The 26,193-nt window shown below is 36.2% G+C and overlaps 1 pseudogene across 1 annotated transcript in view; it reads left to right on the top strand.

The window, feature by feature from the left end:
- Positions 1–10,236: 10,236 nt before the first annotated feature.
- Positions 10,237–26,193, top strand: part of LOC149537138 (uncharacterized) — a 50,815-nt pseudogene continuing 34,858 nt past the window's right edge. Inside the window, exons 1-7 of the transcript XR_016358007.1 lie at positions 10,237–10,976; positions 11,181–11,220; positions 16,806–16,888; positions 17,181–17,240; positions 17,594–17,698; positions 17,830–17,910; positions 18,066–18,140. The product of XR_016358007.1 is annotated as an uncharacterized LOC149537138 (transcript). The remainder of the gene's footprint in view (positions 10,977–11,180; positions 11,221–16,805; positions 16,889–17,180; positions 17,241–17,593; positions 17,699–17,829; positions 17,911–18,065; positions 18,141–26,193) is intronic.

Below are 26,193 nucleotides of genomic sequence, written 5' to 3'. Positions count from 1 at the left end.
ACACAATCACGATGTAGTTCATGTAATGAGCCCTATGGCTCACCATTGTCTCCTTCTCTCTCTTTCTTCATTCTTAGGCATTTGCCTCATTCATATAATTCACAAGGAGTTTTCTTTGCTTTCCCCTTTCAAAATATGTGCCTCTATTCTTGTGTTGATCTTGGAAAGCTCTTTAAAGTATGGTAATTATGTTCATCACAAACTCTCTTGGATTAATTTATAATTCATTAATTTTAGTTCATTTTGACGTTATTATTTCTAACACATCTAACCATCACAAATCCTCTGACTTTAACTACATAATGCATTGTGTGTAACAACAATAGTACGTTGACATCAATGACAAAACACTAATGTCAATATGTATCAACAATCTTTGACAAGCTCAACCAAATCTCTAACATCACTTGTAATAAAGTAAAATATGGATGTATTCAAATGCCACCAATTGTTTAGGGCATTCGCGAGTGTATTATAAAATCTAATCATGGGCAACTTATGTATGTTATATAGTCTGCATAACATCATATGTCCCCACTTAATAGTCATCAGTTGCTCCTATAACTCCATCATGTCCAATTAAGACTTCCTTGACGTGAAGGGCGCTACTTGTTCCTATGTCTAGGTCAACCCTTGTTGGTTGATAGTTTGTCCTCCTCTCTTTCACAACAGAAAATGACTCTCTCTCATGCCCAAGGGGTGGGAAAACAAAGCTTCACCAATAGATTGGGAAGCGTTTTTGGTTTTTCTCCTCCTTTATTTTTGCTCTCAATTTTAGAGGTACAAGTCCCTCCTAGTGGATGCATAATGAATTTTGTTTGGTTCCTACTTTTAACAGCAGGGTATGCTCTTAACTAGAGAGAATGAGAAGTTATTTACATATTTTTTGCAAGCATATAAAATCTAGGCAAGATTAAAGATTGACAGTCCTACTATTCCCATGACCGTAAAAATAATAGAATCACCTTTCATCACATCAACTGAATCTACTTCTACTCCTATATGCATCTATCATCTATTGAATGACATGCAATATGCCTCTAAATGCAAACATGAAGGAACATAGATGCAATTAAACCCAAGTGGTTCTCACACCAATCGAATCCATAAGCCCAATGACTGTTAAAATCCATGATTCCCTAGTTCTTTCGCATCTAAATTCCAAACACACAATACAATGTAGCATGACAAGGGGGAAGAAAATGCAAGAAACCAAAGCAATACATAGATTACAACAACTATCAACCCCAATGACCATTGAAGATCAACAATTCCTTGTCTCAAACAAAAAACAAATTCTCCATTTCAATGCAAACTCTCGATTCTCACTCAGTAATCATAGCTAGAGGGTGACCATTTACACTAAAATTTGCTGATCCTTTATTGATTATCATAATTTTACATATATAAGCCCCTAGTTTTTTACCATTCCAAAATATTGCATTTGGGAAGGTAGAAGAAAGAGCTAAGAATAGAAGAGGAATGATGCTTGTCATTCATTACAAAGTCATGATTAATTTGGGGGAGCTGGAGCATTTTGAATTCCATAATCCTTTGGCTTGGTAGTTTCTTGATTGATCTTATGACACTTCATTTACCCAATGACTTTCGTTAGATCCTTCAGATTTGGAAGTGACACATTATCTAACTTGACTAACTAGTAATCATGGTTTGTAGCTAAGGCTTCCAAAGTGTTGACCCTCTTCTACAAATTTTCTAATACCTTTGTTAATGTTCCATCCAAGGTAGTTAGAGTGTTCAGATCTATGGATTGGAACTTATTTGGATAGATCAACTCATTAATGAAGCCCTAGTAAGAATTTTTCATATGATTAGCATCCACGACCTCACCACCTTTGTTGATGTGGGACTCTATACGAAACTCTCAGAGGTAGGCGTAGATGTCTTCCACCTTCTTGACTACTTCATACACTTTCTTCTATTGCTTCTTGGCTTTAACCATACTTTCTCTCTTGAATTCAAGAAACATCATCTAGTGAGAAGGTGGCTCATTTCCATCTTTCAAGATACTTGAACTGATGGCACACTCCTTCTTCATAGTTATGATCTCATACAATAGAGAGGCATAATCCTTATACTCCTCATGGACACCAAAGTACTATCTACGTTGCCTTTCAATTATTATGCACAGGGCACCCAACTTGTTAATTAAGGGCAATCCCTTGCTTTCATGTCCTTCTCTACCTATTTGCCTGAAATGTCTTTCTTCTTGGAGCTTGGCTAGTAGAGTCATACTCTCCTCGATAGATGGATCAAATGGCACACTATCAAACGTTTCTCCGACTTTACTAGTGAGTGATGCACACAACTACCTAGTGTATTATGATAATTCCCTTTTTGTTGCCTTGAGTTGAGCCCTAGAGACCTTCAACTTATCTATCTATTCATCAATTTTCTTCAAAAACTTATACATTAGATGCTTTGAATCATGTTATGGCAACCTGATGTCATACTGCTGGACACTAAAATCCAACGGTCTAAGATCAACTAAGTTCCCTTCCTTCTAAGTTCAGGCGGTCTCCATTACATAGTTCCAGGTGTTTCTATCCTTGCCTAGGGCTACCAACATAGGGATCTTCTTCATTTTCTTTAGGGCTAGAACTTTCCTGACAATTTGAGAAATCAAATCTTTTGGGAGCACACTCTCCTCTGTTCTCTTCCTTTTCCATTCTAATGTATTCTTCAACTAGGACTCAAATTAAAGCACATTTAATGAAGATTGGAGTGTTGTGGCATGAAACAACTTCCTTGCCACTAGAGGTGGTACTGGTCTTCATAGTAGAGAAAGGAAACAAAATTGTCTTAGTAGTAGAAGATGTGGCTAGAACATTACCTTGTGTATTTGACGCTTGAGGAGTTTTTTGAGGCAGAGCTCCCTAGTCTTGTCCGACTCCTTAATCTTCTCTATCAGATCCATCTAACTTATTACAAGGTGGAGGAATCGTAGTCTTTCGCACTTTCAGATTTTGCTTCCTTCCCCTTCTTTGCGCCCTTGTCTCCTTTTTATGATTCTTGGTTTGGGACAATTACTGGAGCTAGCCCACCACTACAAGTTGGGGCAATTAGAACATTTTTCTTCAAAGGTTGATCTCCACCATCTCCTCTAACCACTTGTGAAGGGCTCGTTGAAGTAGTGGTAGTTACGACGACAACTATGCTTGAGAAGGTCACAATGACAGATTGCACTGGCTGAGAACTCGATGATAAACCACCAATCCTCTTTCTTTGAGATCAGGTCCATTTGACCCACTTATCTATTCTTTTAATAACTCCTTTAATTATCTTCTCCAAACCATCAATTGTAGGGCTGAAGGGAGGAGCCAAGTTGGCATGCGTGTTCTTAATTTGGTTCAAATATGTAGAAGACCACATATTTTGCCCATCATCTTCAATTCTTTCTACATTAATATTTACACCATACAACTTAACTTGATCAATGGTCATCCTTAAGATTTTTTTTAATCTACTTTCAAATTCATTAGCACAATTCACTCAGTAGTCTTCTAAAGCTGGAAAATGTTTGTATATCGACCCCAACTACAAGTTATCTTTAATATAATCCAAATGATTGAACTTAAGCCTAGTTACCTCACAAGAAATTGGCTTATACATTTCCTCAATATTCTTCACCGCATTCTTGGTGTTTGATTTAGAGGTGTAAGAGTAGGCCCCTACTACAACTGGAAATGGGATTCTCGCCTTCTTCAATGTTAAACAAAGCTTGTTCACCTCTAGGATTTGCATGCACATTTCAACAAGCACTATGTAGTTATCTGGGCAACTTCCAAGGGAAGCCATCAAAACCTGTAATCCTAATATAAGAGAAGGTTGAATACTAAATAAAGAAGCTTCTAAATTGAAGCACCACAGTCATTACATCTAAAGAAAATTGGAACTCAAGGCACCCTTGCAACATGTGATAGACTCTTATTATGAATGCACCATCAATCTTCATAAAATCTCCATAACTCTTATGCAGTTGTAGGCATGGGTAGAACATGAACTAGAGTATCTTCTTCAAATTCTACTACATGCGATAATCCCGACCACAATTGAATGGTTGCAAGGGTGTAGATTAAGTAGCAAGACATGTAAAACTCCTTTTGGGCCTTAGCACTTTGGAGCCAATTGGTGAGGTTGTTATACATGATCTAGGCCCAATCTACATACTTGCCCTCTACACATACGACTTGCATTAGATAGAAATAATGCTCCATGAAATTGAACGAATCTTCATTGCCCTTCAGTTAGTGCAGGAGAACCACGATGTCAATGATCTCCCTCTTTAAATTAGTACCATATAGAGTCTTTGGCACTTTTCTTTTCTTGCTTTAAGGGGTCTGGAACCAACTCGTCTTCATGTCTCCGTAGTGCAGAGTCCTCTTTACATTGAACATAGAGGTAGAGTTCTAAAAATCCATTTCATTGTACACCTTCCCCTCCAACAGTCGAAAACTACTATACAATGTATTCTGGTCAAGGATGACCAACACCTCATCTCTAGGCATTTTTATATGCTTGGTGTCGGGATTACAGTGTGATATATACTCATGATGAGCTTTGGCGTCTGTACTGCCACTAGAAATCTCGCTGCTTCTACTAGGTTGCTTTCTTTTAGTCTTTGAGTGACTGGATGGATTGGGTTCAACCTTGATCTCTGATGCAAATCACCTAGGTCATAGAACTTCAATAAGGTAACACTCAAGTTTTCTAGAGTACAATTGATACCATTCAAGCTATTATAACCCATGAATCTCGTAGCCATGGCGATTTTATAGCACTTAACCACATAACTAGCTATGAAATTCAAAAAAGGTCATTAAGAATCAAATAATGAAATATGCTAGGGGAAATACTTACTTTATAACTCTTTTCCTTTTGAATGTTGGCTAGAAATCTTTGTAATCTAATTTTTCATTAAATTTGGGCACGCTTTTAGGCTTAACAGTTAGATTTTCCATTAATGCGGGGTTTAATTGGCTTAAATTAATGTCATTCTCTACTTTTTCATACAACCAATCCTTTCATAAAATTCGATCCTTTGAAAATCCGTCGCCTTAAGTGGGAGAAGCAAGCATTATAATTTCCCAACATTAAAATTTGGCCAAGGTAAACGAAGCTTTTGTTGGGCTTCGAGCTTCTAAAGGAGACGTCTTCACCTCTAGCACTAGAGAAGCTCTTTGACTTCTTTCTTGAACACTTGAACTTTCTTTTTCTCTTATTTCATAAACCTTCAAGAAAAGGTACTCCCTGAACAATTTTTTTTTCTCTGCCTAAAATTCCATCGAACTTTGGACTTTTACTTAGTCACGAGAATGGTTTTCCTTTGTGCAAGATCTCCTCGAGAATGCTTTGCCTCTGGGCGAGGGAGTAGTGGAGTAGGGGAAACTCTAAAATATGTTGTCTCGAAATAACAATGTGGACTTAGACAAACCTCTTCTCGTCAGGGGGAATCCTAGACTCCTTCTAAGGAAAAAAAAAAACATTATTAAAACAAGGGAAATCGCGAGTGCACGTGACTTAGGATTTTCTGCATAAGGAAAGCGGATGGAGCACAAGCACACTGAGATTACTAAAAACCTAACCAAAGGGAAAAGGGACACCCAATGAGAAGTGACTCCTACCAAAAACCAACTGTGGACTTAGTCAATTTTAGAGCATGGGTTTGGTAGAATAACTTCCTCAGGGTGACTAAGGGGGAAGCTTGAAAAATATGGTGAAAAAAAATGGGGCAACAATCCTATCAATCAATCTATCTTAGTGATATTTGATCCCTATTGTAGTTCGAGTTTGGGCATTGTGTCCCACCTGGCCCCTAGTCAACTCCTAAACTATTTCGAATGTGTTTTTTAATACCACCCCTTGTCTTTTGCTCACTTAGTGAAGACGTTGATTGGGCCTCAGAAACGATGGTTGATGAAGCCAATGATATGTAGAGACATGAATTTGCAAAATTTGGTATTTGGTCAATTAGTCAAACCCCTCCTTTTCATCTATGAAGACACCAATTCATTAATTGACATCTCCAACCCCCAAAATTTGTCCCCATAAACATTAATTGACTAGTTGATGGCTCTAAATCAACATGTTTGGACCCCCCAAACCTATGTACTAATGCCACAAATGAAAAATATAAAAAATATCAAATGAAAGTACAAAGGAAGGTCTATAAGACTCACTGATGGTCCCATGTCGACTGATCTCTGAAATGTCCTTACGCACTCCCCAAGATGTAATCTCTCTCTCTCTCACACTCACTCACACACACACATGCGCATGCACACGCACATGCACACGCACACGCGCGCACACACGCACGCACACGCACGCACACATGCACACACACACGCACATGCACACGCACGCACACACACAAACACGCACACGCACATGCGCACACACACACACACATCATACCATTCTTACTGGCTTTATTTTTCACTGTTGGAGTTACTTAAATTGACTCTTCTTTAGGCCCTTAAGGCCTATTTAGAGGTCTCCCTAGGTCAATTTTTCTTCTTGGTCTTGGTTTCTTGAACCTATTTTCTCCCATCTCCTAGATTGTCATGCAAAATATCCTTATTCCCTCTTTTTTCTCCTATCTGGTTTTTTATTTTTGTCGAAAAAATCACCCATTTTTTTGCTATTTTCTTGAGGGGGCATGTACTCTCGCTGTCAATGCTTAAATGTTACTTTTAGGACTTTGTTTCCTTCTGGGGCATGTTATTTTTATTTTCTCTGACACAATGTCAATTTTGACACATCAAAGAGAGACACAATGTATATTAACTAAATTTAGTTTAATTAATATTCCCCTAGAAATATAGTTCATTTTAATTGATTAATTATACTTTTCATATTGAACCTTTTTTTTAAATTATCAAGGTGTATTTAAATTTAATTTAAATGTCATTCCTTAATGCATTAAGTTAATTTAACACACAGTCCCTCCATAAATCTCCTTTTAATAAATTAAATTTCTTGTATATTCTAATATTATACTAAACTTGATTGATTTAAATCTAATTTAAATTGATCCTAAACCCACCTATAAAACCTAGTCTATACCCATCACCTCGCTTGCTAAATCTACTTTCATCCTTAATCACCCACCAATCTCACTTAAGAAGTGATTCCATAAGTCTAGTTTATATCTTGCATCTTCATTTTAGTTTGTAGTTTGAATAATTACATATCATGAATACTCAAGACAAGTTCTTCATTCTTGTTCTTGAGTTCTTCCTCACTCATTAGTTTTTGCATAATAAGACCCATCTTCATTCATTTGCAATCAAATCAAAGGGAGATTAATGTTTTGTGTTGGGAAAGCACACCCACAAACCTCTCTGAGAGCAAATCAACAAGTATTGGATGCAAGTATTCAAGCTCATCTGAGGTTGAGTTGGAAGTTAGGTGTAGTTTCAAGTTTTACGAACATGTTTAGATTAGTTTGAATTGATTTATATCTAACACTTACATCTTCGAGTTTGTTCCGCATGGGTAGGTTCTTATCACATAGACAATGATGAGTCAATTGACAAAAAAATGAGACAAAACAAGTACAAAGATCATTTTTCTCCAAGAGTATTAAGAATAAGCTTCTATTCCTCCCATATTTTCATTGTTGAGAGAGGAAATCTACTCATATGTTTTACAATAACTATTAGGTGGCACAAAATTGGAGTTAATTGATTATTGAATTTTATATTGAAGTTAAATTTCTCTTTCTAGATTTTAACAAGACATGCCAACAAAATGACACAACAAAATAAAAAATGTAGTCACTTATGAAAGAGAAAAAAATTAGAAAAAATAGTTTTACATAAAAACAACTAAATATATGATATTAAAAAAAATGCTATAAGGATTGAGATATCACTCCTAATCCCAATTTTTTATTTTGTGTGCATTAATTCCTCTAATAACATTCCACGTTGACTAAATTTAATGGGAATTTTTCTTAAGATATATCTCCCTTATAACACCGTGAAAATCCTTGCCCAATTTTTCATATTTGAAACAACACAATAATAGATTTCCACATTTCATAATATTCTATTTATGCTTCTAAATAAGATTGTTTATCAACATCAATATTTAAAATCATACTAAATGATCTATTATAATGATAATGATAAGCGAGCTTAAGAATATAAATATGATCCCAAAAGTTGATATTAATATTAATAAAAATGCGCACAATACTACGGTAAAGGATAAATATAATATTTGACACTTACTATAAATTCACAAAAGGATATGTGCACCAATCCTAATAACAACAAGGAGGGTTTTCAAAGGATCATTAGGATCACCGTTTTAGATTATGCTAAAAGCAAGTTTTGAAGGGACCCGAAACCCTTTACAAAAAACCAAAGATAAGCATTAAAGCACCACCAGGTTTTACAATGCCCTGAAACCTAAAGTTAAAAAACATCCAAACCAGGTTTTACAGGGACTTGAAACCAAAAATTTAAACCATACAAAAATGACTAGGTATTACAAGGATCTAGAACCTAGAGTTTTAAACATACTGGAAAGCAAAAAGAAAAAACCAGAAAAAACTGCCCAAACTAGCAACCAACACACCCAATCCACAACCAACACCTACAACAACTCCTTGATAATGTTCGCCACCTCTTTCCCTACTGCTGCAATACTCTGGATGATGTCAGTTGGAGAAAGAACAGGAGCCTCAAGAGCTTCAACAACCTTTTTTCTTGTGCTCTACCTGGTTCTCTTACTAGGCCCACCAAGACCTCCCACTCCAGCATTACCAAGAGACATTATCTCTTCATTACTCTTCTTACCCAGACTGGTTGTCGTAGCACAAAGATTGGAAGTGACCTGTTCCATTTTTTGACCACTTTCCTTTACAAGGTGACGAAGCTCCTGTTCATACTCTTTGAGCTTATTAGGTATGTTACCAATTTGCACTTCCAACTGGGTTCTCTTAGTGCGTTCAACATCCAAATATCTTTGCATAATCCCCATTTTCTTCTTGAGTACCATTAATTCATTATACAACCACAAATCACCCTAAAGAAAAGTCTCCGCTTTAAGCTCAGTTGTGTGAAGGAAGGAGAGCTTAGCATCATGGGAGTCATCCCTCCCATCAACCACATTCCTAGGCTCAGAGGTAGTCACAATATTGATCTGGGTATCAATATTAATGTCCATATTCTCTGTCTTTTCCTCATTTACACCTTTACTCTAACTATTATCCTTACCAATAGGGTCTTTATCTTTATTCTCCTTTCTCGTCTCCTCCTCCATTTTCTCCTCGCTGGCATTATGAGAAGGGTGATCACTCTATTTATCATCATCCTCCCCGAGGGCTTCTGACCCCACATTCGAGTCAAAATTTCTATCCTGACTTCCCTCCACATTTTCTTTACCAGTAGACACCCCTTTACTCCCCGAGTAACCATCCAGGTTAGAACTAAAATCCCCCATATTCGTTTTCTCATCATTGTCCATTTCCATTTTCTTATTATTGTTCGAGTTCTCAGACTCCATAATTTTCTCAACATGTTTAGTTACTTAAAGAAGATTGAAAACACGCAGGATCATCGTTGGCCGAAAACTGTGAAAGGAGAGGCTCTTAACTGAAGGAAGAAAATATGGATGAAGCAAAACACTAAATGGTTGGCTAAGTGGAACATCAAGTTACAAGATTGCTCGAAAACAAATGTGGAGATAAGAAAGTTTGTCAAAGGGAAGTTTCACAATGCCATGTGGAACAATAATATGAGTAGAAAAAAAGCCTATTATATTAAAGAATTTAATCCAAGCGGGGAACTTGGCGAAAAAGTGTATCTTGGGGCTACTATTAAAGAAAAGACAAGGCTATTAGTGGCACAATTGAGAACGGGATCTCACCACCTTAGGTGCAAGACGTGAAGATGGAAGAGGCCCAAAGAGACTTGGGAGCAACAAATTTGCACAATTTGCAAGTTTGGAGAAGTTGAAACAGAATGGCATTTTCTCTTAGAATGTGTGACATACGACAACATTCGATCTCTCAATGATGTCATCTTGAAGATGGACAACATCTATAGCTTATTTAAAGAGGATAAGATGAAACAAACTTTCAAAAATTATCTAGTACAATTGTTCTTTGATCCCTTAAAATGCTCGTCTCGCATTCATTCATTCAATGAAGAGGCCGATAAAACATTCGTTTAAATCCTACTTTCTAATTCAATTCAAGTTAAATTAGCAATTGAGATCCGAACGGCGGCTGGCAAAACGCAAAACTGCATGGAGGGCCGGAGTAGAAGAGTATTGGCGGTAGAATTCGAGTGATACGAGTGAAAACAGGAAATAGTTTTGCATGCAACTTTTTAGTGCTTCATAACTCAGCATTGTCATTTGGGCATCTTTTCTTTGATAGAAAATTCCCACTTCCTTGCAATTTTTCATGTGTATTAGCTCTAGAGATGATTGTGAAAAAAGCTTCAATTTCTTGAGCAGAGTTGTGGGTTTGTATGTTCTTAGATCCCTTTGCAGCTTTTGCCCGTAAAATTGTCATGGCCTTGGTGGGTGGTGGTGAAAATGTTCTAGTTCAGGAGGAGAAGGAGAGTATTGACCATAGTGAAGTTGTGAGAGCTAATGGCGAAGTGGACGAAGGGCTTGTCTCTGAAGATGGAGGAACTGTACCGATAAGTGGAGGGCATGTTCCTAGAATGGGGAGTGAAGCTCAGTTACCCACTGAAAGTTTTCCCGTTCTTACTACGAGAAAAAGAGGCCGACCAAGGCTGAAACCCAAGTCGAGTACTGATGAAACTAGCGTGGAGAAAGTTGTAAAGCAAAAGGAAAAAAATGATACAACTCCAAGATTTCAGCCTATTACACCTGTAAGCAGTGATAGGCCTGTTAGGGAGAAGAAGTCTGTCCGGAGGTTTATATTAGTTTCTTCAGAACGGGCGCCAAAAAATTTTATTGTTGAGAAGGTAACGCGCTCTTTTCTCGTTAGCTTAGCTCAATTGGGTTTTGGCATTTTCTGTGGTTTGTGAGCAGCTTTTCACTTTTGGGCTTGGTTTTTGAAAAGTGTCATTTGTTTATGTGGAGTAGCGAAATTGTTCGTTTGATTAGTTTCGAAAGCCACTTAACTTGTCATGACTGGTATTCATCTCTTCGGTTATTGCATATTGCAGGGCAGTGGCAGAGGTACAGCTCTGAAGGACATCCCAAACTGTAAGCTTTTTTCCTTTTTGTGGGTATATGTGTTTTTCTGTCATGGGTGTGAATTGGGTATGTGGGCATCTGATTTCGAAGAGTGATTTTGGTATATCATGTTTGACTGGGGTGTACCTCAGTCATCTCCTGTTCCCATGCCTCTGTTATGTTTGATTAATTATAGCCACAATAACTATTGGGTGCTTACTTCTAATTGGTTCCTTTTTAATTTCAAGTCTGTTCCCTATTTTTTGGCCCCCAAAAATATCTGTCCCGTGTGTGAAAGGGTGGGGTCTGGTGTTTGGTGCTTGTAGATTTACAGTGAGACGGTCGCATTAAGGGTTTGCCTTTGTATTCTAGTCAGAGTTGTTTGGGTAGAGGTGTAAGACATTCTGGGAAGATTTATTCACATGCAGCGAGGATTCTCTGCAGCCTTCCCTGATTATAAATTCAATCACTCGTTCAACAATGTGAACCCAGTTGCATGTTTATTACTCCTACGTTTTGGTGATGTCGGAACTTTTTTTTTTTTTCTCAAGAAAACACGTCATTGATTATCATGCTTATGCAAAAGAGACGATAAATGGAAATATTGAGAAACAGCTTACTTTGATTCTGGCAAGAATCAAGATGGTAGAACAAACCTACTTTATGAACTTAGAAGGCAGTATAGGTAGAAGACTCGTCATGCTCTTCTGACATTTGGTGCTCAGAAATTTTATTTCTGCAAAAAGTATAGTTCATCAAATGCACTTCCAAGCATTCTTGGTCTTAATAGTGGTCAGCATTTAATGCACAAATCATATTAATACATAATGAGACAGAATACATGAAACTGATAGTTGGCCTCATATTTGTTCATCGAGAAGATGCTGACAGGTCTCATAGCGGACTGAATCCAGAAAGACAATAACATATTGACAAATATGGATGTACTGGTGTTTTTGTAGTGGAAAAGTAGGGCTTTCCGTGCTACTTCAGAAGGTTTTGTTAACATTTTATTATAAAAAGCATAGGCCAAATTGTTTTGGAGTATACTTGAAGTCTATGCACTCTATTATAGTTCTTGAGCTTTCTGGAAGCGGTCTGTTAGGCCAAAGCTTCAATAGAGACTGCATTGCTAACAGTATATGCTTGTGGGATGCTTAATTGTTAGTTGTGGAGCTTCACTGTTTTCTCTTAGTATTGGGTTCTTATTATGAATTGAGATTAAGTTTCAAGGTCAGTCAAAATGTTCAGTTATGTGAGAAAGGAGCCTGTCATTTGGTCGTACACAACTCAAAATAGTTCCATATTTGTGCATGGATTAGCCTGTTGATTGGTTAATTGTGTCTTTGTGGACAGCAGAAACAAAAACATGGCTTAAACATTCCAGTTTTCAAGGCTTAAGTGGATCTCCTGTTTACTCTCTTTATAGTTTATTCTATTATCATGGAGACTGTGAGATATTATCATCGAAAGGGTGGGAAGCAAGTCTTCATTACATAAAGTCTATGCTGAACACCAGGCAACTTTTGTAGGTTTGGCTTAGATTTGTTATTTAACATTCCTTCATACTATGATGCCAAAAAGGTGTTTGATTTCTTAAATAATAAATACCCAAAATGTTTGAAAAGGCATGTACTCATGGTAATACTGTAACTGTTGTGGCCACTGACCAATTGTTTTATTATCAGGCTATTGATTAACATGACATCTTAGTAATCAAGTAAAGTTAGAAATGCCTGTATATGCCAAAACTTTATTTTCAAGTTACATTTGGAGATGGTCTTAATGGCCTTTTACACATCTTATGGAATATGGTAATCTGGAGAATATGTATCTTGGCACGAATATTCATCTACTTGAATTTTTTTGTCTCTGACAAACTTAGACTATAATCTATCGAATGATATATACATGTATTTGAACAAAATTCAGTGAGAAACTTAGAAATTTTATCATATATTTGTCTCGGTAGCATTTGAGTTCTGAGTGCTAATATAGATATGGAGGGTGTATGCATAAATTCGCTGTTATAATGACTTGGTTGTGTGTAATTTTATATTTGGTCCTGAGGGCAAAAAGTAAAGGAGCCGTGCTGTTTGTGACTATTTGTTTCACTAGTGAGTGATAATATGCGACTTAAATTTGAAGAAAAAATATCAATAGACTAAGGGATGTCAATAGAAAGAAAATCATTTCATGACATTGTGTGTGCATCAGATTCGATGACTTAATGCATAGGGTGGTGACATGAAAAATTACCTTGAAGCGCTTGAACACACAAGATGAAGTTCTTAGTACGAGCATTTATTAGGATTCCTAACATTTGAATTTGGTTAGCTGAAATGGATCCAAAGAAGCAGGAAGGACCATCAATTGAGGGTTTCCAACTACTGGCATCTTCTACTAATTTAAGGTAAATGAAAAGTACTCCCCTTTTGAGCTTCACCATGGGGACTCACACACATCAATATTGTCTTACCTGGTGGTGGCCTGGAAAATGTCAGCTTATTTTTATAGTTATGCTTATTTATACAACAACAAGGGTTAGATCTCTAGACTGATTTTCTAAAGTGCAGAATCTTTAATCTCATAGCATTGAATTAGAGACAAAGGATCCTTTTGCTTCCAGATTCCCTCTTTGTAGAGCTTTCTAGTGAAATTAGCTGCTGTATCATCTAGTCACGTTGACCTACTTTTGGCCATCTATGGACATCATAATATTTTTGTTTTATGTTTTGGTAAATGGATACATTGAAACAACATTGAGGTGTGCTTCTGCAGTGCTCGTCTGATGCAGAGAGCACATCCCAAAGAGTGCTTTATGGGCCTCTTCTTATTTTAGCCTACAAACTTGTAACTCTTTACTCCTATTTCAACACCTTCTCTAAGGGATAAACTAGTCTCCCAGTTGGTTTACACACCTTACACAACCTTACAAACTTCTAGGGCTTAGATCAAGTTTGATGCAACTTTATGCTTTAGGGACAATTTCCCTAAACTAGGCCAAAACATAGAAATCCACCTTTGAAGCTAATGATTGGAATAATTTACTTAGGTCTAATACATGTAGATTCAATCACGTGTTTGGTTCCAAGACACCTATAACACCTCCAACCCAAATTAGGCTACTAGCCCCAATTAGGTCACCCTAAAAGGAAAATTAGGCACAACTCTTAAAACTTCCAAGTGACCTGGCTGATCACAGTTTAGGATACCCTTCTGGGTCTTCGACAAGATTGTAATGTATCAGACTTCAACTCTAGTCCAGCACCCCTTAACCCTCACAATGCACACAGACGTAATAGGCCTAATTAGGCTTGGTTTACAAAGCAAGACCTAACAGATGAGTACATAGAATTGATCTAACACTTCTGAGAGGATCACCAGACTCCAAATGCCTCCAATCCACTTTCTACCTGGTAACTCGTCCCTTCTGGCTTGATTCCTTACACAACACCTTCACAGGCTAAATACATAGAGATATTTAGCCTAGGGCTTGCTGGTAAAAATAGCAAACCAACACTTCTTGTCTAGAGCTTTTGGAATCTTAAAATACGTATTCCTAACTTGCATCCCCCAAGTGGCTGTGAAAATCCACTGGTGAAATTGCAAGTTTCTCCTCTCTTTGTAAAACTCTGGTTATTTGAGGATTTCAGACCAACCAGTGCAAAAACTAATGTAACTTTCTTCAATTGCCACCAAATGAGATCAGACCAAGTGCATATGAAAGGTAACTCAATAGCCTATCTTACCATACCAATTGATCTGATATGCCAATTTGTACAGGGCCGTACAACTCAGGAAAACAGAGGGAATTGGACAACAATCAGTGCTGTTTCATTTATTTACCATAAACTCCGTATAATCTCCGACTTCTGACCCCATGGGTGGGTCCAACATGCATATGTAGTCTCTTCCCAATGATCACAACCAACTTTTGAAAGGTTATGACCATTTGGGAAGAAGTTGCAACATATTGAGCAACTTTTAAAAAAAGTTGCTTGACAACAATTTTTGCATTTTTGCAAGTCTTGACAACTTTTGCAATTTTGATCCTAACATCCATTTATTGACTCAAACATGTTGGGAGACCTTTTCTAAGGTCATCATTAGAGGGACTTTTTCTAATGTCATTATTAGATAAAACTACCTATGACACCCTATCCCAACTTCCTATCATGGTCCTATTGGTCTAATGAGATCCAAGGTTTATAAAGTACCCTTTGGGCTCTTAGCCTTACAAATTGGACCAATTGACTTCATTACAACTCATTGACGCTATGAGATACCAAAACTACATTGGGTGCTCTGCACCTTTGTCCAAGAAATTCAACTTTCATAAGATTTTGCCTTGAAAATTCAAAAGGGATGACAAGCAAACTGGTTTCTATGGAAGATGTACCACTGATATTATTCAGTTGATACTTTTTGGCTTGGTAGAATGTGGAATTATAAAGATTCACGGAACCAGTAATTTGTTAAAGTCTAATAAATGTGAAGTTTTTAAATGGCGCTGGAGGTTTTTCTGCATTTATAAATGTATTAGATGAATTTGGTCACAGGCACTGCTCTGGCTTATTAGGCAGTTATATCCATCCAATGCAGGAAAAACTGAAAAATTTCTCAGCTTTGCAAGCATATCTTATTGATTTTGATTAAGATAAATGGAGATTGATTTTAACAAAATATATGCAGAGTCACTTTGAAGGAGGAATTAGAAGTTGAAGAAAATCCAAGGAGTACCAACTACACACATGCTTTTAATCAAATAAGTAAACATAACTAAAAGATATTAATATTTATAAAGTATGAGCTATTTGGAAAACCGGGGTTTTTTTTACCAAGGATAAACACTGGACAGATTGAATGTGCTTATTTAAAAAAAAATTCAATATATAATTCTGCCATTACAACACGATATTTGGGGATATATAGTGGAATTAAAAGCAAATTTGAGTGGTTAGCACATCTGAGCCCAAAATAATAATAATGCTGGCAAAGTTTCAATTGTTTAATTTATATGATCAAAATTTTATCACATGAAAAGCAATAACAAGTTTAGTCAACTAAAGAAGAAGCAGGGGACTGTTCATTTAGTAAAGCATGCCATTTTTCCAATTGTTTACAGGTTGTATATAGATTAGTTATAAGTCAGGAAGATTTATTCCTCCTTTGTACTAATTGGTGGTGGCCCTTCACCAAGGGTCACCACTTTTCCTTGAACATGATAATATTATATAACATAATTATTATCAAAATAATTTAACAATATATAATATAATAATTATATTATTCAATATAATTATATAACCACAACCTTTATGTTATATATGTCGGCCTGAAGGAATCAGACCATAGCTTTAATAACATTTACAAAGCATGGGTCTAATCGATGATATTAAGGCTACGTAGTCTACTTCTTATCCTAATTGAGGTAACAATATTGTAATAAAATTCCATTTTCTTATGTGATTAGTTTTTGTGTTTTTCTTTGCTGCTTTGTCATAATTTATTGTGTTGAATTCTTTGCTCCTTTGACATAATTTATAGAAGATTATCAATAGAAGTGTATGAAACTCAGGTGTTCTTGTTTTTAAACATTCTGTATTATGCAGTGGCATATAAGCTATCAAAGAAGAGCAGAACTGATCAAATCTTGAAATTACTTCATAGTGTTATTTATGGAAAGCGAGTTAAGGTTAGTTGAAGTCATCTTTTCTCAGGCTTTTTGCAAAACATCTTTTAACAACTCCTTGAAATAGATGGGAGTAAAATTTTAATTACTTATTTCCGTATTTCTTCACATCTAAATAGTGCAGTATTTACCAGTGTTCGAATTACTAGCTATTATTTATGGTGTTTTTGAGCTACTGTCCTTATTTTGCTTTGGAGGTTGCTAATCTTGTGTTCTAAGCCTCTTGTTTATTTTTGGGATTTAATAATTACATATACTTTTCCTCATGACAACGATAATTTTTTCTCTGATACAGGCTGCTCATATCAGAAATAATATTTTGCAGTTCTCTGGCTTTGAACATGGTGGAAACAAGGTAATTTTTGCAAAATATTTTTGACTGTTGACAATCTGATTTTTAATAGCTTTGAATTGGTAGAATTAATTAATCTAAACCTCATCTTAATGCTTGGTTGAAGAGTCCATTTTCCAAGAATCCTTTGTGTAAGGAGAGTTGTTTTTGTATAAGGGGATGATAATGATTATGCTTGATTTAACTATACAGTCTTTTATTGCAGCCCTCTAGTTCAGGTTACCATTTAAGCTGCTGGTATTGATGTCTTTGTTTTTTGAGTAGTTTCATGCTTCCAGTTAGCTTTGGTTCATGTCACAAACTTTATGATTGATGGATGGTATTGCTACTTTGTTGCTCATGTTATGGAGTCCCAGAATAATGAGAAAGTGAAGGAAAAACTTGAAAAACTTCATAAAGAAAACTTGGCGAATCTCTGCGATTTTCTAGATCTGCAACTTTCTAAAAGTACAGCTAAGAAGGTAATGAAAATAATGCAGGATAAATATTAGGACTTTTATTTAATTACTTATTTTTAAAATTAATAGTCCACTGAAGTAATTGATTTTACACTTTGCATTCTTTTAATTAATTAATGAATTTTTTTTGCTAGGATGAGTTGGTAGCAAAACTGCTTGAATTCCTTGAGGCTCCTCGTATGACACAAAATGTTTTATCCGAAGAAAAAGAGCAGGTATGATATTAGTTGACAGAAAGGTTTCAATTGTTAAAAGTAGGCCAAAATATGTTGAAACATGTCAGTGGTTTAAAGAAGGCCAATGCATGATGCACTTCTTTTTCATGTTTTGCTTTACTTTTGATATGACGTGACTTCATTCGACATTTTAGAATTCAAAGCACAGAAAGCGAAAGAGAGCAGACAGTAATGCTCTGGGAAAAACACTTGGGGAGGTTACAGAAAAGGTTTGTGCATTATCTATTTTGTGTATTTGGTTTTGAAATTTTTTCTCATCCAAGTTAGCATACACCTCTATAAGTATGTATATATGTTTATACTTAAAAAAATCAACAATATATTTATATGTAAATACTGAATATGAACATTCTTTTGCAAGTCGTGTAAATACTGAATATGTGAAAGTGGTGTTGGAATTCCATTCAAAATGTTTACATTGAGTTTTGCAGATTTTACTTTCTTATTTTCATTGATACATTCAGCACGTTGATTGCTGTTACAAGTGTTTTTTATGGTTGCATCACTCTCTCTATATTTTTGCATTTATGTCTACCATGTTCTTTTGTGAAGATGCTTTCATATTAGTCATCCAGAGCCTCCATCAATAGTGAAGTATGAACCTAAGTCTCATTCAACAAAACAGAAGCAGCTATCTACTATGCCAAATGGTGTATGGTGCACTGAGAGGCAAAATAGCAAATAAACAACAAAAAGCTATTCATGAAAGTTTTAACTCCTTTGTTGTTATCACCTTCAGGTCATTGTTTACAATAATTAGGATATTGTCATTTGCTATTATCTAACTTGGCAAGCCAGATACAAGCCTACAGGCAAGAATTGTAACCGATCCCAATTAGCTGGTTGTCTACAATAACTAGGATATTATCTAACTTGGTAAGCCAGATACACGCCTACAGGCAAGAATTGTAACTGATCCCCGTTAGCTTCTCATGCAAGGATCTGTTACTACTTAGTTGACCATCATAATGGTATAAGCCCTCCTTAGTACTGATGTTTTTAAATGCACATTGCATTGTTTAACAAAAACTCATTGAATTAAAGATTTGATTAATTGCAATTCTTTGCAAAGACCACTGAAAAGCTTTTGTAAGGCCTTAAGAGGGCTTCTGGGGGCATCTAGAGTGGTTAGAGTCTTTTGTGAGAATGATGCTCCTTTAGACATAACAAAGTTCTTTCAAAACCATTATCTGGCATATTGCCTGCTTTACACTTGTTCCTCTTTATCAGCATGGAATAAAACCATTGCATTGCCATCAGATCTTTAATTCCACCTTCAAACTCCTGCTTTCTGTGTGCCAATACGTCTGCTGCATCCCTAGCCTTACTCTTCTTTGAAATGTGTGGTTCTTTAACTTCATCCTCCTGTTTGCAGTAGTACAACTAACACAGTTCCAATACCAAGGTTTATGAGTATGATACGATTTACTCCTTGTTATTTGTAGTCTTAAGTGTAATGATGTTTTCTGCTTTAAGTAGGCAATTAACAAGTACTTGTGAAAGGGGTAAAATATGGCAACTCAGCACTGTCTCAAATCTGAGCAGTATTATGTCACAAACTGATATATACTAGCATAGGACTCTTGCAAATCTGGGCAGAATGAGTTACATTTTAACAACAGCAACCTCAAGGTTGTTTCATTTCAGAGCTAAAAACGGAATTACACGTCGTTTTATTATTCATAGGCATGAGTTAATATCTCAATACAAAATACCAATTACAGATTGCAAATGGAACTATCCAACACTGTATTCAGATTTACGAATAGACCATTCAAAATTTAAAGAATCTGTCATTGATGTTCCTTAGGATTTCATGATTCATACCGGGTATGTTATCGATGAAGGAATATGGCACATGCCCTTTTTGTGTCACACCTTCTTGTAGGCCACTCTCTGAGTGCTGATCCAAGCCTAATATCCAATATGAGTCCACTTTGCCGTGTTCAGACAACAGAAAAGGAGAAATCTATGAGTCATACTGGGTATGTTATTGATGAAGTAATATGGCACATGACTGTTGACTCCTTTCTGTGTTGCACCTTCCTGTAGGTCACTTTCTGGAATTGTGAGTGCTGATCCAAGTCTAATACCCAATGAGTCCACTTTGCTGTGTTCAGACAACAACAAAGGAGAAATCAATCTCTGTTGTTGGGTAAATTATGTTTCAGGAATAACTAATTGTGTGATAGGAAGTTTTGGTTTCCGAAGGCGTTATGTCGTGACAGTTGAGTCGCAAGCAACCCTTCAGACATTATATGTATGCTTGTCATGAACGGGAAAAGATATCTTGATATGATATCTCTTGTCAAGTGTTACATTTGGATACATTGTCATATTATGTACTTGAAGAAGATATTAATGGAATGAGCAATCAGGTTTCCTGAAACATTGTGTTGTGGTATGCTTTTTTGTTACTTTTGTAGCATGTATCGAAAGTAGTTTACCTGTGACGGTAAACATTTGGCGCCATTGTCGACCAAATTTGGGAAGTGACGAAGGTAATGGAATATGATGAATAAATTGGATTTCCTGTTGATAAGAATATCATCACCAACGACAAAGGAGTTACAAAGCTCTTCAAAGGGGAACATGCCCTAACCACAAACTTCCACATTTTGTTTCGGGCGTCCGATGAGACTTTTGTACGAAGGGAGGCTGCACGGTAGGAAGTTGCGAAAGATATTGTGTGGGATGCATTGAACATAAGCTCCGCTGCGAACATGGTGCATCACCTACCTTGTTTGTTAGTGCAAGCATCCCTCACTCAGACAACCTGAAGAGAGGAAATTGAGTAGAACAATGCCAACAACAGATCTTGCGAAATTTTGTGGAAAAGAACTGTCGGGAAAAAGAACATGATGGAACCCAACGAAGGAGCAACCCATGCACTATAAACCCTTTAGAAGGGAGAATAAACAAGACATTGTAAATGTGTAATGACAAGTTCACGTTGACCTACATTGTATAGAAACATGAATTAATAAAAAGTTTTCTTTTTAAACATGACCTTTTGTTAGAGAATTGATGCCCAATTTATAGACTAAAGATCGGAATAAAAAGGAAAAATTAGATGCCTTGGAAGCCACACACGAAGCTCTAATCCTCGTACAACAAGTAGAATGCTGATGGAGGTTGAGGCAACTCGCCAAGGGATAACTAGCTGAAGGGTTTCTCGAAGAAGACCACAGAGGTGTCACGAAAGGTGACCACAAGGGTGTTATAGGAGGTGCAACAATCGAAGGGGAATGTTATTGTTCTCTAATACATCGTGTAAGAAGTAGTGAAGAATTACTTGAGGAGATAGGACAAAGGCTAAATTTGATTGGGGAATCTCGATAACAATTTATAAACCTATCTCGCACACCACAAACATAGGAAATCTGTGGCAGGAGTGAGGTAAGGGAAACCCAAAGGGAAAGGGGAGAAGAAGTGTGGGAAGTCGAGGACATCGAGGCAAGGAGTGTTAGGAGGACACCGCACGGTGGTCAAAGCAACTCATTGAGATTCAACCCAACTGATTTGGGAACACAACCAACGGGAGGCAATAGTAGTCAAAACAATCTGTTAGGTGTAATGCCCTGCCAAGGGATCCAAAAGAATTAACCTAAAGTTTTACTAAGTTTGCCAAACATTTTTTTTTTAAAGAACAACATACACATCAAACATAAAGTAGCGGAAGCAATTTCATACAATCATACAGAAGCAAACATAACATATCACATTCCTTAAGGATCCCAAGACGTTGAGTCTCATTTAAATTTAAATAATACTAAGTCTAATAAATACCACATCCACATGAAAGAATAATTTACAAGTCCAAGTCCATTTAACTAATATACATTTGTTCCGAATGCCACTTGGCAATAAAATTCGGAATGCTCAATCATCCACTGTACATGTCACAGTGTATGAAAGGCTGAAAGAATATACATTTAAAAATAGGTTACATCATCCCTTTCGGATCCATGAAACAAATACAATACAACAAGTGAAATCATCCATCATAAACATATAGCCATACATCATAATGATATAACCATCCATCATAATACACAAAGATAGAATGAAAGAAAAAGTAGACAAAGAACTCTAGCCACAGCATCAACGGATGGATCTCAATGGTAAGAGCAAAAAGCACTACCACCTGACCGTGTGGTAACCCAAAAAGGCCCACTCCCATCGCGCTAAGGAGATAGTCTCAAGTCTAAACGAGATATCAATCCAAAAATCAAAAGTAATATCTAAGTCCAGGAAACACTAAAAGTAATTTGACTCAAAGGTTCAAAGATAAATCAACATCTAGACTTAGAGGCAAACACAGACACGTAGAAAACCTACTATGCAAGCAGGCAAGTGTCGTCGCACGAATCAACTCTAGAGTTACCCTGGTAGTCTAACTTGACCCCGGCCCCCTAGTGACTATTCAACACTAGTATCCTCCGGTACTGACAAGGCATACTAACGATGCATGGTTGCAACCAAGCGTTCTCTCTACTCCCATCCTAGTCTGTACTAGCACTCGAGGCATGGGCGAGAACATACAAAGACCCTTATTAGGTTCATTTTACTCTCATTTAGTGTAGTGTTTTCACTTATTAAACAACTTGCAATGGGTTACCTTGGCAGCCACTTAGGGCCCTGACCTCCATTGCAAGCCACTTCTCGACATTACATATAGATAACCTACCCTAAGCTCATAAAAACACAAATCAAATAATCATAGTATTTCCCTCAATCCTATACAAGTGACTGGAAGACATCAAAAGATAAATCACAATAACCCAACAATTCTTTACAAGCAACTGGAAAGCATCCCAAAAATACTGATCGAAGACTCAAAAAGGTTAAGTCAAATATGTCATAACATTCATTTCGCTATCCCTCAAGGACACTAAAAGCAATAACTGACAATATAATTAAACTCATCCTAGAGCATACCAACACATTACCATGGTTGATTTTAAAAGATCAAGATCAAATCAACATAATACCACAATCACAAAACTCCCAAGCCTCTGGTAGATGTCCTAGAACTGGTCAACACTCTAGTCAACCCAAACCCAAAACATAGACAACTTACATATAACATAGTAGTTTCATAGTTTGGTTTGATTTTGAAAGCACATAGTTGAGTCAACAGTAAGGTTTAAATATTTGTTTTAATGTAAGTTTGCAAGTACCTACGATTTACAATTTAACCCTTACAATTTACCCCATTCTTATATTAATTAAAATGCACAATTACTTTAATTCGATTTTAAGTCCATTGTTCCAAATGATTTAAGGGTAATTATCTATTTAAAATATTAAAATAATACTCATTGATTTTAAATAAAATAATTTACAATTTCATTAAAATCAAAATTATTAATAATAATTAAATAAATTTACAACCCTATTAAATAACCTCTATTATCAATTAAACTTAATTAAATTATATTTAATTAAATTAATTAATAACTAAAAAAAATATATAATCATTTATTAATTGTTTATTAAATTTATAGATATTAATAAAATTAATAAAATTAATAGGCAAGAGCCTACAACACAACGGTAACTTGTGAGCTTCTCATATGGGAGGTCTTGGGTTTGAATTTGCTTAACACAAAATAAATAATTACAACAAATAACAATAATGAATCTAGGCTTTTGTCATTTATCGATAAATTAATAAAATTAATAAAATTAATAATTATTAATAATTTAAAATGCAATATTATTAATTTTAATAAAATAACTTTTAAAAATATTAATTTTAAAACAAATCGCATGCGTTTATATTTAAAAGGCCTGCTAGCCTTTGACCTACGGCGGCAGGTCTGACTACTGTTGCGGCCTGTAGTCCAGCTTGTTGCTGCCTTTTTAATGGTAGGCGGGTAGGGGGGGTGGGGATTTACCACCCCCTTCCCAATAAATTATATATATATATTTTTAATTTTATTGTGTTTTATAAATTTTTTTACATAAATTTTAAAAAACAAAAACCCTCCATTTTAATTTATATATATATATATATATATATATATATATATTTTATAATAGTTCTAACAATTCACTGATAGGGCAAATACGACCAACTAGTCAAATTTTTGATCTAAAATTTCCTTTTCAATTCAGAACCCTTTCCGGTTTAAATTCTAATTTTTAAACCTGTTGAATGAGGATTCTATGATATTTTAATCTTTACGTATACATAAGAAACTCGATATGAAAGAACAGAAGATTCAAAACGAAGATTGAAAGATTCTATTAAGATAATATCTTATACTTTCTATAATAGTCAACTACTTGTCTGTAGTCCGTCTTTTAGTCTAGGTAGGAATGTTTCCTATCCTGTCTCTTTTGTCTTCAGTCCAGATAGGAATGTTTCCTATCTTGTCTCTAGTTTTGTTTCTAATTCCGTCTTCAGTCTACGTCGTTTCTTTTAGAAACAATGTCCTTGTAATTCTTTATAAGGAACACATTTGTTCCTCTGTTAATCAATCAATCATCCGGAAATCCGTTAATTTGCCAACTCTTCTTGAATCTTGTAACATGGTATCAGAGCCATGATAAGGAATTTTTCGAAAAATTTATAGCTTCTTTTGAAATTATCTGCTAAATTTTTTGAAATTATTTCTAGGGATTTCTCTATAGCATGTTCAAGATTTCTACTTTTTTGAGAAATTTATTTGTGCCCATCTAAGTTTCAGCTAGGGTTTATGAATCTGAAAATCGTGTCCATGCAAAACGAAAGCCGTTTTTATTTGCTCACGATTGGTAAAGTCGTGCTTAGCAAATCACGTCTGATATTATTTTGTTTGCGGTCTAGAGTTTTTGTTTGGTTTGTAAGTCGTGTCCGCAATAGCTAAAGTTTTTTTTTTTGAGTTTTGCACACCACGACAGTCGTCTTTGCTCACAGCCTCCTGGTCTGTAAAATCCGTGCTTGTATCCTTGGGAAAGCTTGCAATTTTTTTCTGCAAATCGCATCCAAATCACATGCGTTTGAAGCAACTCGCGTCCATATATTTTCAAGCTCATTTGACAGCAAAATCGGATTGTAGGGTCAAGGATTAGTTTGTTTTGTCTGCATTCTTCATCATTTGCGCTCTCCTTAAAAAAAATCCGCCATTTTTATCAAGAAATTTGAAGTTTTTTCAAGCTTTTTTCAGCCCGGGCTGTTTTTTTTCGAAACCCTAATTTTTGGGGTCGGAAATTTTTTTTTGTTTGCAAATTCTTGGTGGGTTTTTCGAGACCTCATTTGGGTCTTCGTTAGAATTTTTTGGGTACCTCATTTTTCGTGCCTCAATTTTCGAGCCGACAAATTTACATTGCGATTGCAGATTCCTTCTAGGTTTTTTGTCTACTCTTCTGGGCACTTGTCTTTTTCTTTTTGGGTCAGCCTCAGCATTGCCTCGAACTTCGTGCAAATGGCATCTTTGACTAATCTGATGTTGGAGGGCAGTCTACGATTCAATGGCCACAATTATAATCACTGGAAGCAACGCATGTTGACAATCTTCGAATATCGTCGTTTGGATGAGCTTGTTCTGGGCACAAAGACTTGTCCGATCTCCAACCAAGTAGAATAGAACAAGTTTGATGATCGCAATTGAGAGGCTGTTATGCTTATTAAGCTCTTTGTTATCGATGATCAGCTACCGCAAATTCCTTCCGGCAAGTCAGCTGCAAAAATCTGGAAATATTTGAAGGAGCTGCATGAAACATTTGACAAAAGTCGGGCATTCTTTCTAAAGAATCAGTTGTTCTCCATTATGATGGATGAATGTATGTCCTTACAAGAGCATCTGACAAAGATTAAGGACATCCGCGATTAGCTCGAAGCTATTGGTCGAAAAATGGAGAAAGGATATGGTAGTCATCACTCTGAAAAGTCTACCATCGTCCTATGAGCACTTCATAGAAACACTCAACATTACGTCAACTAATGTTGATCTGAAGTTTCTAGAATTATGCACCAAACTTCTGCAGCAGGATCGTTGGAAACAACAGTTTGGCAGCAATGCTTCTCCAGCCTCCTCAGAGCAGGCATTTGCTGCAAAATCCTTTCAACCAAACATCAGCAACCATCAGTCTTCTCAGCCTTCCCAACATCAACCTTCTGCTCAATCCCTGGATGGCTCTACGAAGCAAAATGTGCAATGTAATTACTGTCACAAGTTCGGGCATATGAAGTTCGAGTGCCGGAAACATTTGGTTGCCCAAGCAAAATGCTTCCCAGCCCAACAACACAAGTTGTCGAGCTTCCTGATCAAG

The sequence above is a fragment of the Cupressus sempervirens genome, chromosome 10 (assembly GCF_028749045.1).
Source record: "Cupressus sempervirens isolate cs-2001-9-10 chromosome 10, ASM2874904v1, whole genome shotgun sequence".
NCBI classification, from domain to species: Eukaryota; Viridiplantae; Streptophyta; class Pinopsida; order Cupressales; family Cupressaceae; genus Cupressus; species Cupressus sempervirens.
Note: the sequence above shows the minus strand (reverse complement) of the source record. Positions and strands in the feature narration are given on the sequence as shown.